This window comes from Mizuhopecten yessoensis, unplaced genomic scaffold, assembly GCF_002113885.1.
Source record: "Mizuhopecten yessoensis strain PY_sf001 unplaced genomic scaffold, ASM211388v2 scaffold716141, whole genome shotgun sequence".
NCBI classification, from domain to species: domain Eukaryota; kingdom Metazoa; phylum Mollusca; class Bivalvia; order Pectinida; family Pectinidae; genus Mizuhopecten; species Mizuhopecten yessoensis.
The window spans coordinates 126,074-140,006 of record NW_018479968.1 but is presented as its reverse complement, the minus strand read 5'-3'; the positions used below and the strand labels follow the sequence as shown (position 1 = coordinate 140,006).

Below are 13,933 nucleotides of genomic sequence, written 5' to 3'. Positions count from 1 at the left end.
GTTAACAGGGGTCTTTAAGTTTTAAGAGTTAGATATAACGACGTTCGACTGTATCACTGTGTGGATTCCAATCTTCCATTTACAATGCGTAAGACGTTCCCGATTTCATTTGTGTTAAATTGCAATTGCGTTGTTCATACTGTCACCATTCTGGTATTGTGTTGCGTTATTGTATTGTAACAAAGTTATATCCCGTCTTTATTTCCTAGCTTACGTAAGCTTCCAGCCCACCAAAATTGTATTTCACAATCTATGTGTAATTTACTGGGGTTCATCGAGTCCTCCCAGCCACACAGTTGAGATAGTATACAATGTAGGAGCCATTAACCCTAGACTGACCACTGTCTGTTAAAAATAGGGATCTCTACGTCATAAGTAGGGGGGACATAGTAGCCACTCAATAGTGCAGCAACCCCCTCCTTTCATCCGGGACCCAGGCAGATGGAGCCCAATTTGATTGGTCAATAGGTGTTAATGAGGGTCGTATAAAAAGAGGTGCGCGGCTCCCTAGGGCCTGTTGAGATAAGGAATTTCACACGAGATAGATTGGATTATACACACCATTACCTATTATAGATAGCGGCTTGTTAAACGAAAATGACTCAAGCAGGACTATCAGGCAGTTGGGTAAATACATAATATGTCTTACTATTTGTGTAGATAAGTTCTTATTACTGTTATATTACCTTATAGAAGTGTTTCATAATTTCGGGGGATTTTTCTACCTTGAAGATTTATATCTTACTTCTGTCTCGTTATCTTGGGGCTTAACTAACTGTGTATAGTTACTAATTTCCCAACTTTATTAATCAACTAAAGTATTTGTTTAGACCTTATAAACTCCTTATCTCATCCTCAGGCATGGAGGGGGTGATTTTAAGCTGTAGTGTCATGTGGTCACAGGAGTGACGGCAGCGTTTAAAATCTCCAATTGGTCATGCCTGTTTACTAGAACGACAACCTGTAGAAATTCATCCCATAAAAGTGTTAGGCAGAAACCACTTAGAATTACCACCAGATTTGGTTTAACGTGTAAATGTGAAGTGTCAGTCTAGAATGGGGTAATTCTTATAATTCTTATAACTTGCGTGGAGAATGGCGAAGTGTCAACAGTGCGTCTGGATGTGTTTTGTGTATTCCACTGGATTATCGTGTTACCCAGGAACTGGATACCGTTTATAAAGAACTTGTGTTATTGTGCAGTTATATAGTGTTATATGCATAAGGGATGTATGTGATCACTGTGCGACTACTGTGTAGTTATACTGTGCTAGATTTATACTGGATTTATGTCATCACTGTGCAGTATATTGTGCTAGATTCATAAGGGATTTATGTGACTACTGTGCAGTTATATTGCGTTTAATGCATAAGGGATTTATGTGATCACTGTGCAGTTATATTGTGTTAGATTCATAAAGGATTTATGTGACTACTGTGCAGTTATATTGTGCTAGATTAATACTGGATTTATGTGACTACTTTGCAGTTATATCGTGTCATATGCATAAGGGATTTATGTGATCACTGTGTAGTTACACTATGTTAGATTCATAAGGGATTTATGTGATCAGTGTGGTGTTCTAGTGTGTTATATTCACAAGGGATTTATGTGATCACTTTGCAGCTATATTGTGTTTCAGCCATAAGGCGTTTATGTAATCACTGTGCATTAGTATTGAGTTGTATTCATACAGTATTGACAAGGTTATTGCACAGTGTAATTTATGAAGTGACTGTATTTATATTGTGTTGCAGTCATAAGGAATGCATGTGGTGAATGCGCAGTGGCATTGGAAATTCAGTACAACCAAAGTGTTGACAGTATATTGCGTTGAGTAGTTTAATTAGTTACTAGTGTTCAAGTATTTTGTGCTATTGGTGAGTTAAGTTAAGTTTTCTCCTCATATTTTGAATTGTCAGCCTATAGTCAAATTTAATCATATTTCGTTAGCAATTAGAAGAGTACGTGTTGTTATAGTGTTTACACTCGGCCAGTGGATTAGGTTTCATCAAAGGGAGTAACCAATGGTTATCACCGCCTGGGGTGGCACACGTTCTCTCCCATGCACTGTCAGGGAGTAGCTGATTAACACATCTCGAGGATCGGTACGTCTTAACTATTACGGAACCCACCTTTGTGGAGACTACGAACTTGGATATTCCCTTTTTGCAATACCTCCGATTACGGAACCTATAGGGATCAGGAACAAGACCAAGACTTCATATCTTATGTAAATAGTCGGCACACAATAAATGTACATATTTGTATCAATGAATCATGGTTTTCATTTAAGTAAGGTACCGGAATCGCTTACAAATCTGGGCTCGTAACACATTTTTCGAACCTCAAGACCAGTAGGGCCTTGATAAAATTTTAGTGACGGCATGTCAAATCGAGCCTTTGGCTCATTGCACTAGTCTCATATATATTAACAAATGAATATTTGATGCTGGGTCAATAGCCATTTTACAAGACAGGTATAGTTTAGTTAATTAGTCGTCACGCACATATGGTGGCAGTGGTACTACTTCTCACATTACAGAGTTACAGACTTTGATTGAGCAACCACTAATGACCATGGAAGGACAACTGACGTATAACGCAATCTAGACCTCCGTCAATACCTGAGGTCAAGGGTAGGGCCGTGACCGATAGGGGGGTTACGTCACAGTATATTTTTTTTAAATTTCTGTCTCTGTATAACAGATAGATATATATATTGCGTTGCGTGTGTAGAAATTGCACAACTCTTTCACGGTTGACTGGTGATATCAAACATTAACCTGCTACCTGGTACATGTAATTAACAGGTAAGTGGTACATGAAACAAGTAAGGCTGCGATGTTTACATTTTATCTTCGTGCATAGTACGTTCATGTATATGAACGTATATCTGCAGAACACGTGATACGGTCGTTTAAAAACCATTTTGTAAGCGATGTGTAAATTACAGTTAGATAAATCGATAGCCATGTATTCACGGGTCCTTTTCCTTCATATATATCAACCACGATACCTGACCCACAACTGTGCTGTATAAAATTGGAGAAAGATCCCTCCAGTACTTCCTGAGAAACAGAACGTAACGATAACAAACCTTAACTGTCAGAATCTAAAATTGACGTCGGTCGGTCATTATGTTTTTCAGAGCAGTCTCGAAAATTTACATACACATAAAGGACCAATGGGAACTTACATATGCAATTTGAAAATGATCCCGTTTGTTCTTTCTTCGAAATAATGATACAATTGGTTAAAGGACGGACGGACGAACGATAATGACATGACCAAAATCCAACATTCAGTGAGGTCAGTTTCACCTTTTTTTTTAAAAAAAACGGTGATAAAATTAGCTACGAACGAAATAGCGCAATATTCGGGCCTTTCAGTGAGAAGTTCACATGTCAAGCGCTACGCTGTCGACCGACAACACATAACGCAATCATCGCAAGCAATAATTGTGAGTATCATGATATATACAACTGTACCTCTAATTATATATTTCTGTTCACAGTTGGATTTGAATAAAGACGAGCAGGTTCAATTAGAACATGCATACACTGAGAGGATACCACAGGGAGAATTGCCAACCGCAGAAAGTACGATATCAATATGTTTAAAGGTAAAATAGATCAATAATTTATAACGAACATTGAGATTTTGTTTGGAACATACTTTTGATTCAGAATCAATGTCTGTACATGTATACCAAAGGGGCTATGTAAATAAAGCGATAATTTTCTTCTCTCATCTGCTGGAAAGACGTTTTTGTTAGCTTGAAATTCACCGACAGCTGTCGCACGGTAGCACAACTAAGGATTTCTTCATTACTGATAAAAACGCCAAGAAAACATTGTCTCGTGTCAATTTCTCGACACGAATAGTTCATGAGGAGTATTAAGCTATATTTACATAAAGAAGTTTGTGACAAGATTATAACAAAAACTTACTTCACTAAATTGTCCCTTTGAATATATATCGATATATCGTATATTGATATTTGCATTACATGGTTTCTTAAATAGAACGCGAACTACTTGAAGGTTCATGACGACTGTTTACCATAAGAGGTGCGTTTGGTGTTTTGGCTTGTTTTCGATCAATGTAAATGTAAGTAAAGTATTTTACAATCAAAGGATATTCTCGTTAAATTTCTTTTTCAAATTAACATTCATTCTCAGAAGGATTCCGAAAATGATATCAGCTTTGCATGTCATGTTTTCGTAATTATTATTAAACTTTAACTGTCCTTGTAGTTACTACCCACTGCCAAAAATGACGATATATTAAAGTTTCGTGTTGTGAAATTATATATATGAAAATATCTATTTGAAATGCTGTGTAGTTTCTTGGGCAGCATTCCAAGTGTCCCAAACTTGGTATATTGACGTTAAATACACCGCTTGAAAAGAAAGTCTAACAATAATTTATGTGGAAATAATTTGTGGGGAAATAGTATGTAAAAATGCAATTGACTACACAAGAGATACATACCTTTATCAGATGAAAATGTTTCTCTGTTTCAGCTCTTTAGCGAATTATTGACGCTTTTTAACAGACCAGTCTCGATATAGGAAAAAGTTTGGCCGCTAGTTGGTATTAATATCCATGTTAATTACACTTCATAGCAACAACATTTGGTCATGTCAAATGTCATATCTAGCTTATTTTACCTAATATCGACAGTGTTATTCTCTACAAAAAGTGCACAGTAAAAATAATTGCCAATCACTTTAAGCCGAAGACAGGACAAACACAAAACACGGTTAGAGTAAATAAAACATTGACATCGGAGGACGATACTAATATGTCAGGTACTGAAATAATACACGTAGTGAGAACAGCGACTACGCTGAATTTGTACCACTATATATATAAAGGGGAAACATGACTTAAGAGCCTTTAAAATGGTGTTAGAAAGTTTTGAACTAACTGTCTGGAATGTTAGTATTAAACTTGGACTGTCTTTGTAATAACTAACTACTGCCAATAAAGACGATATACAATTGACATTAAAGTATCATGTTGTGAAAATTACATATATGAAATGCATGGTATTTTTTTGGGCAACATTTCAAGTGTCCCAAACTTGGTACATTGACGTTAAATACACCGTTTGAAAAGAAAACCTAACAATAATTTATGGAGAAATATTTTGTGAAAATGCAATTGACAACACAATAGATACATACCTTATCAGATGAAAATGATTCTCCGTTTCAGCTCTTTAGCGAATTATCGACGCTCAGTCTCGATTTAGGAGGAGTTATGGCCGCTAGTTGGCGCTTATATCCGCGTTGATTATACTTCCTAGCAACCACATTTAGGTCATGTCAAATGTCATATCTAGCTTATTTTACCTGATATCGTGGGTTACGTCCCTTTAACACATTTCGACTAGTAGGTCAAACATTTATGGTAGCGGCTGGTGCACATGTATATGTAAAGGCTTACCTGCATGGTCACGCTTGAGTGATTGCTGCAATGTCTGTGGCGTAATTAGTTGTCTGGATCTTACTTATTTATAATCTTAACTCATTAAATCACAGTTGATTTAAAATTGTCTAAATGTCATGATTTTGACTCGATGTTTATACGGTGATGGTTGTGCTTGCATCATTTCCATCTAAAAATGGTATCGTATATGTTTTTTGTTGTTTTTGTTTTCTAGTTTGATTTTTATTAAGTTTTCACAGTAGCTCAACAGATCCTTTGTGATCATTCCCGTTTCGGTTTAAGAAACTCACAGCTACAAATGTATTTTTAAGAACATGGCAGAGGTGGACATTCCTTGTAAATACTGTTGACCTACAATCTTTAACTAGTGGGAGAAATATACGTGTATACTAGAGATGTGGTGTTCAGCGCCATTGGTCTGGTCAGCCCTGATCATAAGGCTGAGCAACCCTCTGGGGACAAGGTATATCCCTTACTGGACAGATTTGTGTGAAAGGATGTTAGCCAAAATATTGTTCTGTTGGTAAAACAATAGCAAAACTTTTAAAAAAGTAAATAAATACCTAAACGTCCATCAACGAGTATCCATATGTGCTCCGTTTTATTGATATAGGTGACCGCTCCTCACTGGAGATAATTAAAACAAAAACTGGTCACGTGGTACGTTTGACGATTTAGAGTAGCTTCGGGTCACTGGTCAATAACACAGCATAACATGTAGCTAGTATTCAGGAGCTGCAATTCCGTGTATATTCTTATTTTTCAAAGAAAACGATTGACAGTGTTATTCTCGACAAGAAGCGCAAAGTAAATATAAGTGTCAATCATTTTAAGCCGAAGACAGGATAGAAATAAACCACGGCTAAAGTAAATAAAAATTGACATCAGAGGACGATTCTGATATGTCAGGTACATAAATATTATACGCAGTAAGAACGGCGATTATCTGAATTTGCACCTCAATATCTTACTTCGTTTAAAAGGGGGAAAATGACTTAAGAGCCACTTAAATGATGTTAGAAAATTTTGAACTAAATGTCTGGAATGTTATCTACTGTAAAGTTCTGAAAACTGTTGAGGAGGTACTTGTATTCTTACTTCATTTCCAATGCAAGTTGACCTGTCCAAATATCAACGCCTAAAGAGCTTTGATTCTGAGTCAAATCTTCAATTCAATCAATTTCATATCGGCTAAATAATGAAACTTTATAATCTAGAAATTTCATCAAAATCCTAATATCGTATAGGATACTAATACACTTGTTCAACAGTTGTCGATCCAGGTGACTAGCCCCAGGACAAAACACATGTAATATTAGTGGCAGCTTAACATTCTGTGTTTCAACACTGAGGAAATATGAAACAAGCTGGTCCATTTGAAATGAAACATGAAATTAAAAACACGTGTGAATATTGTCGGTATCAGATGTTTATAACTGGGACATTTTGATTTACTATCATACAAACCATCCACCTTGAAAAAGAAATATTTTGTATAAAACAATTCAAAATAACGCACCGACAGCAGGGTTCTTTATTAAACTTTCCCGATTACACACAACTTATACATACAGAACATATTAACGATGCAATACAATATAATGATTTTTTCCATGGATCTCGAATGCCTTTTTAAATAAGTAACGTCACAAACACCGGTACACAGACCAAACTATCGAAGCCGCTGAGGCATGCAACAGGCCCATATAGGTCAAACCTAATCATATTCATTTAAATTTAATTGCCTGATTTTCATTTGACATTTACTTTGTAATTATTCATATTTGAAAACCAGGAAGTCTACAAAAGCGTGTGCCACTTAAAAGTACATGTAATGTACAAGCAGTAGAGATGACAGCGGGAAAATGTAAGGAAAACTGAAGAAATCGGTCACGTGACTGTTAAGGCAAACGCTTCAAAACAAGCATACCCGATACTTCAGAGGTTACGCCCACTTTCGCCCTCTGCATCCATGGAATATGTCATAGCAAACTCGAAGGCTTAGTGTGCGCCACCTTGTTGATAAAACGGAGAGACTTGTTTGATCCTTTGATGTTCATCAAAAGAATATATTAATCGCGTAACGGTAAAATTGGCTGGCTTTGATGTTAATTGTCGGTCCTCTGTAAATGTCAATGGACATGTATCCCACTAGCAATTGGTCATTTTTTTATACGAGACCAATCAAATAGCTGGCCGCGTGCCTTCAATGTCGCTATGACATATTACAGAAGTGTAGAAAGCGAAAATCAGCGTATTCCTTGGAATATCGAGGAGGCAAAACCACACACAAAATAGGGAACGTATCCTCCTTCTCGCTCGTACACTTTTCTATGTATTATGAACATTTCTGTGGGCACAGCTCAATTGTATCAGTCATCTAACATAAGTCATTTCATGTCGACAGTACACGGGATTTCGTTGTTATGTTAAGGTATTTTATACATGTACGTGTATTACAGGATAACACTAACATATTCTGATCTTGCTGTTTCCATGAAGTCAATTCATACAACCTTCCGTATAAAGGGGGATTTTTTTGTCAATTCCAAGCAAGCACTAGTCTGAATTCTATAAAAAGAAACAACATGATGCTCTGACCCCAAAATAAAAATAATATAGATACAAAAGGTATCCACTATTCTATAAATAGAAACAAAATGCGTAGGAATTGCGGAGCCGATGATAAAAAGACGTTATTGTAAATCGGGTGGTGACCCTGACGACAAATCAGGAGTTGTGAAACATCATGGGAAATACGACACACTTCAAATTATTTTGTTCGAGGACGAATTGATGTTAATATTGAGTTGTTTAAATTACATCCACATATTATCATACTCATCATACTTGTAACGAGCACCTTTGTGTAAAATATAGAAACAGCTGTGAAAATTGGAACTCTATATTTAAGGAAGTTACTGTATTCCGATGGCATATTGTTACATCAATTAAAACAGGCATAATAAGAAAATTACATGAAAATCGACAGCTTAGCTGAGCTGTCTAGGAAGAGAAACCCCTTTCCATTTGACTTCATCGTGACTTCATTATTGCCTGTTATCCATGACCTTATGTAACTTGGCCATTGACGCCCAACGTGTGAGGTAAAAGAGCATTGTATATGAATGAAACAAAAATAATCATGGCATAGATGACATTTATATCAGCAAATGATGTCTGACACGTTTTTGTCCATTTCACTGTCAGTGATACAAAATAGACAACGTGATTGACAGTTGATATTTTATTAGTAAATATCCATATATATCACAGGAGAGAGCAGGCTGATTGCGATATTTTATCAAATATCCGTATTTTTTTTTTTTTATTTGCTTATCTTTGGATCCAAATATGAAGGACATAAGGAAATGTATAAGACATTTATATATGATTTATACAATGTACATAAGTGTTAATAATGCTTACAATTTTTTTTACAAAACTAGCAAAACTCGAACACAACTTTTCCCAAATACCATTGCTTCGACGTTGTAATTTCCAAAATATGGTCAAAGGATTTAACACATTGTTCACACGTAAAGCGCATGGTGCCATTTCCTATCAAATTCCATAGAGCCAGTTAAAAGAGACAGCCAAATGAAAGTTTTCACAAGTAAAATGCAAAATTTATGTTATAATTAATACCCAAAGCTAGGTTTCCATCACCAAACAGTAGTAATGTCAGACAATCATGCACATTTATGTTACCTCTTCTTTTCCCTTGGAATCGTTGGAGGAAAGATGGATATCTTTTGCCTTTCAAAAACCCCTTACATCAACATAAAAAGGATTATCTCACATGTATTATCTCTCAGTGCGTGTCTTCCAAAAACTCACACACCATTTCGATGTTACCGAGTTTTTTCCTCAGTCATTCTATCGTTTGTTTGTAGATTCATTAGTCTAACGTCACCTTGTGTGGCGACTTCTAGTGTTGTTACCTTGCACTTGATCGGATCAAGGTAGTCTCGAACATAACATGTGAACTCGACAAAAGCATTGTGAAGTAATCAGCACACTTATCTGGAAGAAAACCTTCATTGACATCAATGCGAAACGTGCCAGTAAAGGTACATGTACAACGACTTGAAACTCGAGTATTTGACACTAAAACACAAGTCAGTCGACAATCTGTCTATGAACACTATCACACAGGAGGAACTTTCGTGTCTCTGTGTTTATCTTGTGACGTCATACCTTATTCCCGTTGGACACGCCTACTATCAACTTGCCAGCGCGAACGTGTGTGTGAGAACAGGAATTTGAAGAGAAAATATCCCAGAATTACGACGACTACTACGGCCAAACAAGAAAACCAGCCAGGCATCTCAGTCATGTCTCACTGCTTGTCTGTCCTGATAAACCCCACTGTCCATTATAAACGGAAGACGGAAACAACGTTAGATCGGATTACCTCCCATCATGTCAGTAAGAATCGAATCTATATCCCTTATATATATGATACATATCTTGTTTTCTAGTTTAAATAGGGCATACAAAGCGTGTCTTAAATATTTTATCCTCCTGCAGGTTAAGTTAAACACTTTATAATCTTCATAACTTGCAAATAGAAAAGGACAAACAGATACTGACAAAATAAATGGGAAATATTTAAAGACATAAAGATAATTTTGTTACATTGTTCTCTTTACGTTTTCTATGATGTCATGTTTTCCACGGGTCTACGATGAAAGCCTTTCTAACTGCTAGAAACAAACCACGATTCATTGTTATGTATGCATGTTATGTTTGCATTACATCACGATAATATTGAAGTTCGTCCTTTACCTTTTATCAACAAAACGGAATATGAACACAAAACCGGATTAACTTTATGTATTCACATGTGATTCAGAAAATTATCTATGGAAAGCCAAAGTAAATGCTCAGGAAACACTGTCCTTTTCTTCGATTACATGTACAGAGCTTTATCAACAGTTTAAATGTTTAGTTTAAGAAAACAAAATTAGTTTTTCATTATTGCTTTGTTTCATTTCAGTTATAAGATGTGCATTGCTTATCACCGCTTACGACGGTGATATTCAAGAGGCCTGAACCTCAGAGGTCCTCTTTGTACAGTAGCAACGACCAGAAGTATTTTCCTCCAATTATTACTTAGGGTTTGACTTTTCATGGTTTAGACCCTGAAACAATCATGTAACGACTGTGTTTATCCAGAAAATAAAGTATTATTTTCATGCAAAATTGTATTGCATATGTTTATCGACAGAGCCAGACAGTGTGTTGTTAATCTTAATTATCTGTTTGCCTGACCATAAGCCCCTCTCCAATTTGAGGAGTTTCCTCCTAGAATTTCATCCCAACTCCACAATGTCTTGTTCAGTTGAAACACTACTTTGTCAATGTCATTGGGTAAACTGTATCTAAAACCTGATTAATAGTAAAATCTCCCTGTTGAAAACCTAATTGCCTCGTAGATAGTAAAGATTTATCTAAAACATAATTATGTTTATGCTTGTAAACACATTTATCCGTTATTTCCCTACTAAGAAATGTCCACTGTGTTCACAGGAATAAGTGCCAATTTCTACAGGTGTCTGGTTTTCGTCATTTCGTCATTCAGTAATTTTTATTAATTTTTACTTGTGGCGTGACACCTGAAGGGATGTCACAGATGGAATGAAGTGTAGAGGGCAATAACTCTGTTTAAACACGGCTAAAACAGCTATTTAACATGACATTGAAGAAATTGTTAGAGTTTTTTAACAAATTTCACCCCTGTGACCTTGAGTAAGGGTCATTATGCAAAATTTGTCAGGCATGATGCTACCGTGAAGGCAAAGATAAAGAAATGGACACAATTTACATTCGAGCTAACAAGAGTACTGCAAGGCGGAACAATAAATACGCCCGTCGAATACCATATAGTGTTATACACTATCTTGCATTAAAATAATATTTGCATCACCTTAAGAGTGGCTAGCTAGCATGCTTTAAATCTCACCTTTCATTACAAAGTCAATGTTCGATTTTCTTTTCTAACAGTTTGTGGAAAACAAGTAATCAAAATCTCCAACTCATTAAACAACTTGATATCATGATTATAAAGCCTACCAAATTTAAAAGAAATCGATAGAAAACTGAAGAAGGAGATCTCCGGATAAAATTCAAGTACTAGAAATAAACAAAGAGCAATAACTTCTGCAAAAATAATCAAATCCATTTTTTTCGAAGAAAAATAACTATATATCATGACTATAACGATTTCAAAATTTCAAAGATTACGGTCGAAAAAAGTAGGAGGATATCTCTGAACAAAAATGAAGAAAGGCCAATAACTTTTGCAAAAATAATTGAATCAAAATTCTTTTTGTGCAAACACTACAACATATCAATATTATAAAGCGTACTCAGTTTCAAAGAAATCAGTCGAAAATTGTAGGAGATCTCCGGACAAACAAACAAAAACTGAAATAAACAATGTGCAATAACTTTGCAAAGATTGTCGAATCAAAATTCTTTTCCAGGAAATACAACATATCATGATTATAAAGCCTACATGTACCAGGTTTCAAAGAAATCGTTGGAAAAATGTAGGAGGAGATCCCCGGACAAAAAATCAAATACTGAAATAAACAAAGGGCAATAACCTTTGCAAAAAAACATAACTTCATATCATGATTATATTGTATACCAAGTTTCAAAAAGATCGGTCGAAAAGTGTAGGTGGAGATTGCCGGACAAACAAGAGTTTACGCCAGTCCGACGACGCCATACCATAATGCTCCCTTCAAATTTGACGGGCGTACACTGTATAACAAGAGGTCCATTGGACCTGTATCGCTCACCTGGTTTTATAGTCATTACAACTGAATGCATTAGTACATCTTTATATGAAATTTTCTCAAATCCAGATAAGATCTATGTTATAACCCAACTGGGGCCACAATATCTGACTTTCAACTAAACAGGGGTCTCCATTGAGTCGCCATGTTAACAGATTTTGAATTAAGTAATATGTCATATTACAGGGTGTAATTAGACAATATTTTATAAACTATATCAACTATAAGCTTTTATAAACCTAGAAACCAATTTTTAACAATTTATAAAACTACATCATAGAATATGATAATCTAGCTGTACCATTTCTTAGGACCGCAGGGATCAAATCAACTTCATTCAATTAAGAAAGGTTTGCAGGCAATTAGGGGATATTAGCGTCTTAAGCAAAATATTAGATAATTTCCCTTGTTGGGGCCCGGTCTTCCTAGCCCAGGGGTCGAACCAGTTTCATGTATTAAGGAAATGATTGCCCTCCCCCAATGAAGTTTCAGAGCAAATTTGGTTGAAATCTTCTATGACGTTCAGGAGGAGATGCGTTTTAAAGCAAATATAGCTAAATGTCCCTTCAGGGCCCCGCTTCCCTGGCCTCAGAGGTCTAACAAACCTCATGTATTTAAGAAATGATTGCCCTTCCCTAGTGATGCTTCAGACTTAATTTGGTTGAAATCTTCTCTGGCGTCAAGCAGCAGATGCATTTTAAAGCAAATTTAGCTAAGTTCCTCTTCAGGGCCCAACCCCCTGGCCTCAGGGGTCGAACCAATCTCATTTATTTAAGAAATGATTGCCCTCCCCTAGTGATGCTTCAGACTAAATTTGGTTGAAATCCTCACTAGCGTTAAGTAGGAGATGCGTTTTAACGCAAATTTAGCTAAGTTCCTCTTCAGGGCCCTGCCCCCTGGCCTCAAGGGTCGAACCAACCTCATTTTTCATGAAATGATTGCCCTTGCCTAGTGATGCTTCAGACTGAATTTGGTTGAAATCCTACCTGGCGTTTAGGAGGAGTTGCGTTTTAAAGCAAATATAGCTAAGTTCCCCTTCAGGGCCCCACTCCCGTGGCCGCAGGGGTCAAACCAACCTCGTTTATTTAAGAAATGATTGCCCATTCCTACTTATGCTTCAGACTAGATTTGGTTGAAATCCTCTCTGGTGTTTAGGAGGAGATGCGTTTTAAAGCAAATTTTCCTAAGTTCCCCCTCAGGGCCCCGCTCCCCTGGCCTCAGAGGTCGAACCAAACTCAATTATTTAAGAAATTATTGCCCTCCCCTAGTGATGCTTCAGACTAGATTTGGTTGAAATCCTCACTAGCGTTAAGTAGGAGATGCGTTTTAAAGCAAATATTGCTAAGTTCCCCTTCAAAAGTTGACGACGGACGACGGACGCTGCGCCAAGGCATAAGCTCACTTGCCTTTCGGGCAAGCGAGCTAAAAATGGGATCAGTGGACAGTTTATTATGATCATTGCTACATATCTGTATTACTAGGGTGGGAACAGATGACTGTGATGTCATATGCATGACATTTTGAAATCTTGGATGTTATGTCACAATTTATCTATTTAAGAATTAGCGTCTGTTGCTACGCTGAAGTTTGGATATGATTTCTGTTGTTCATTATGATACCAGAGTGAGTATTTATGATGTCATAGACGTCATGGTAACTATGA

General features: G+C 36.5%; 1 long non-coding RNA gene across 3 annotated transcripts in view; it reads right to left on the bottom strand.

Moving 5' to 3' along the window:
* The window catches only part of LOC110441824, a 75,872-nt gene that overhangs the window by 48,337 nt on the left and 13,602 nt on the right, over positions 1 to 13,933 (bottom strand). Inside the window, exon 1 of one of the 3 annotated variants that reach the window (XR_002461945.1) lies at positions 5,197 to 5,284. The exons of the other annotated variants lie outside the window; for them this stretch is intronic. This is a non-coding gene — a long non-coding RNA (uncharacterized LOC110441824). Of the gene's footprint in view, positions 1 to 5,196; positions 5,285 to 13,933 lie in introns of those variants that run through there. 3 annotated transcript variants of the gene reach the window in all.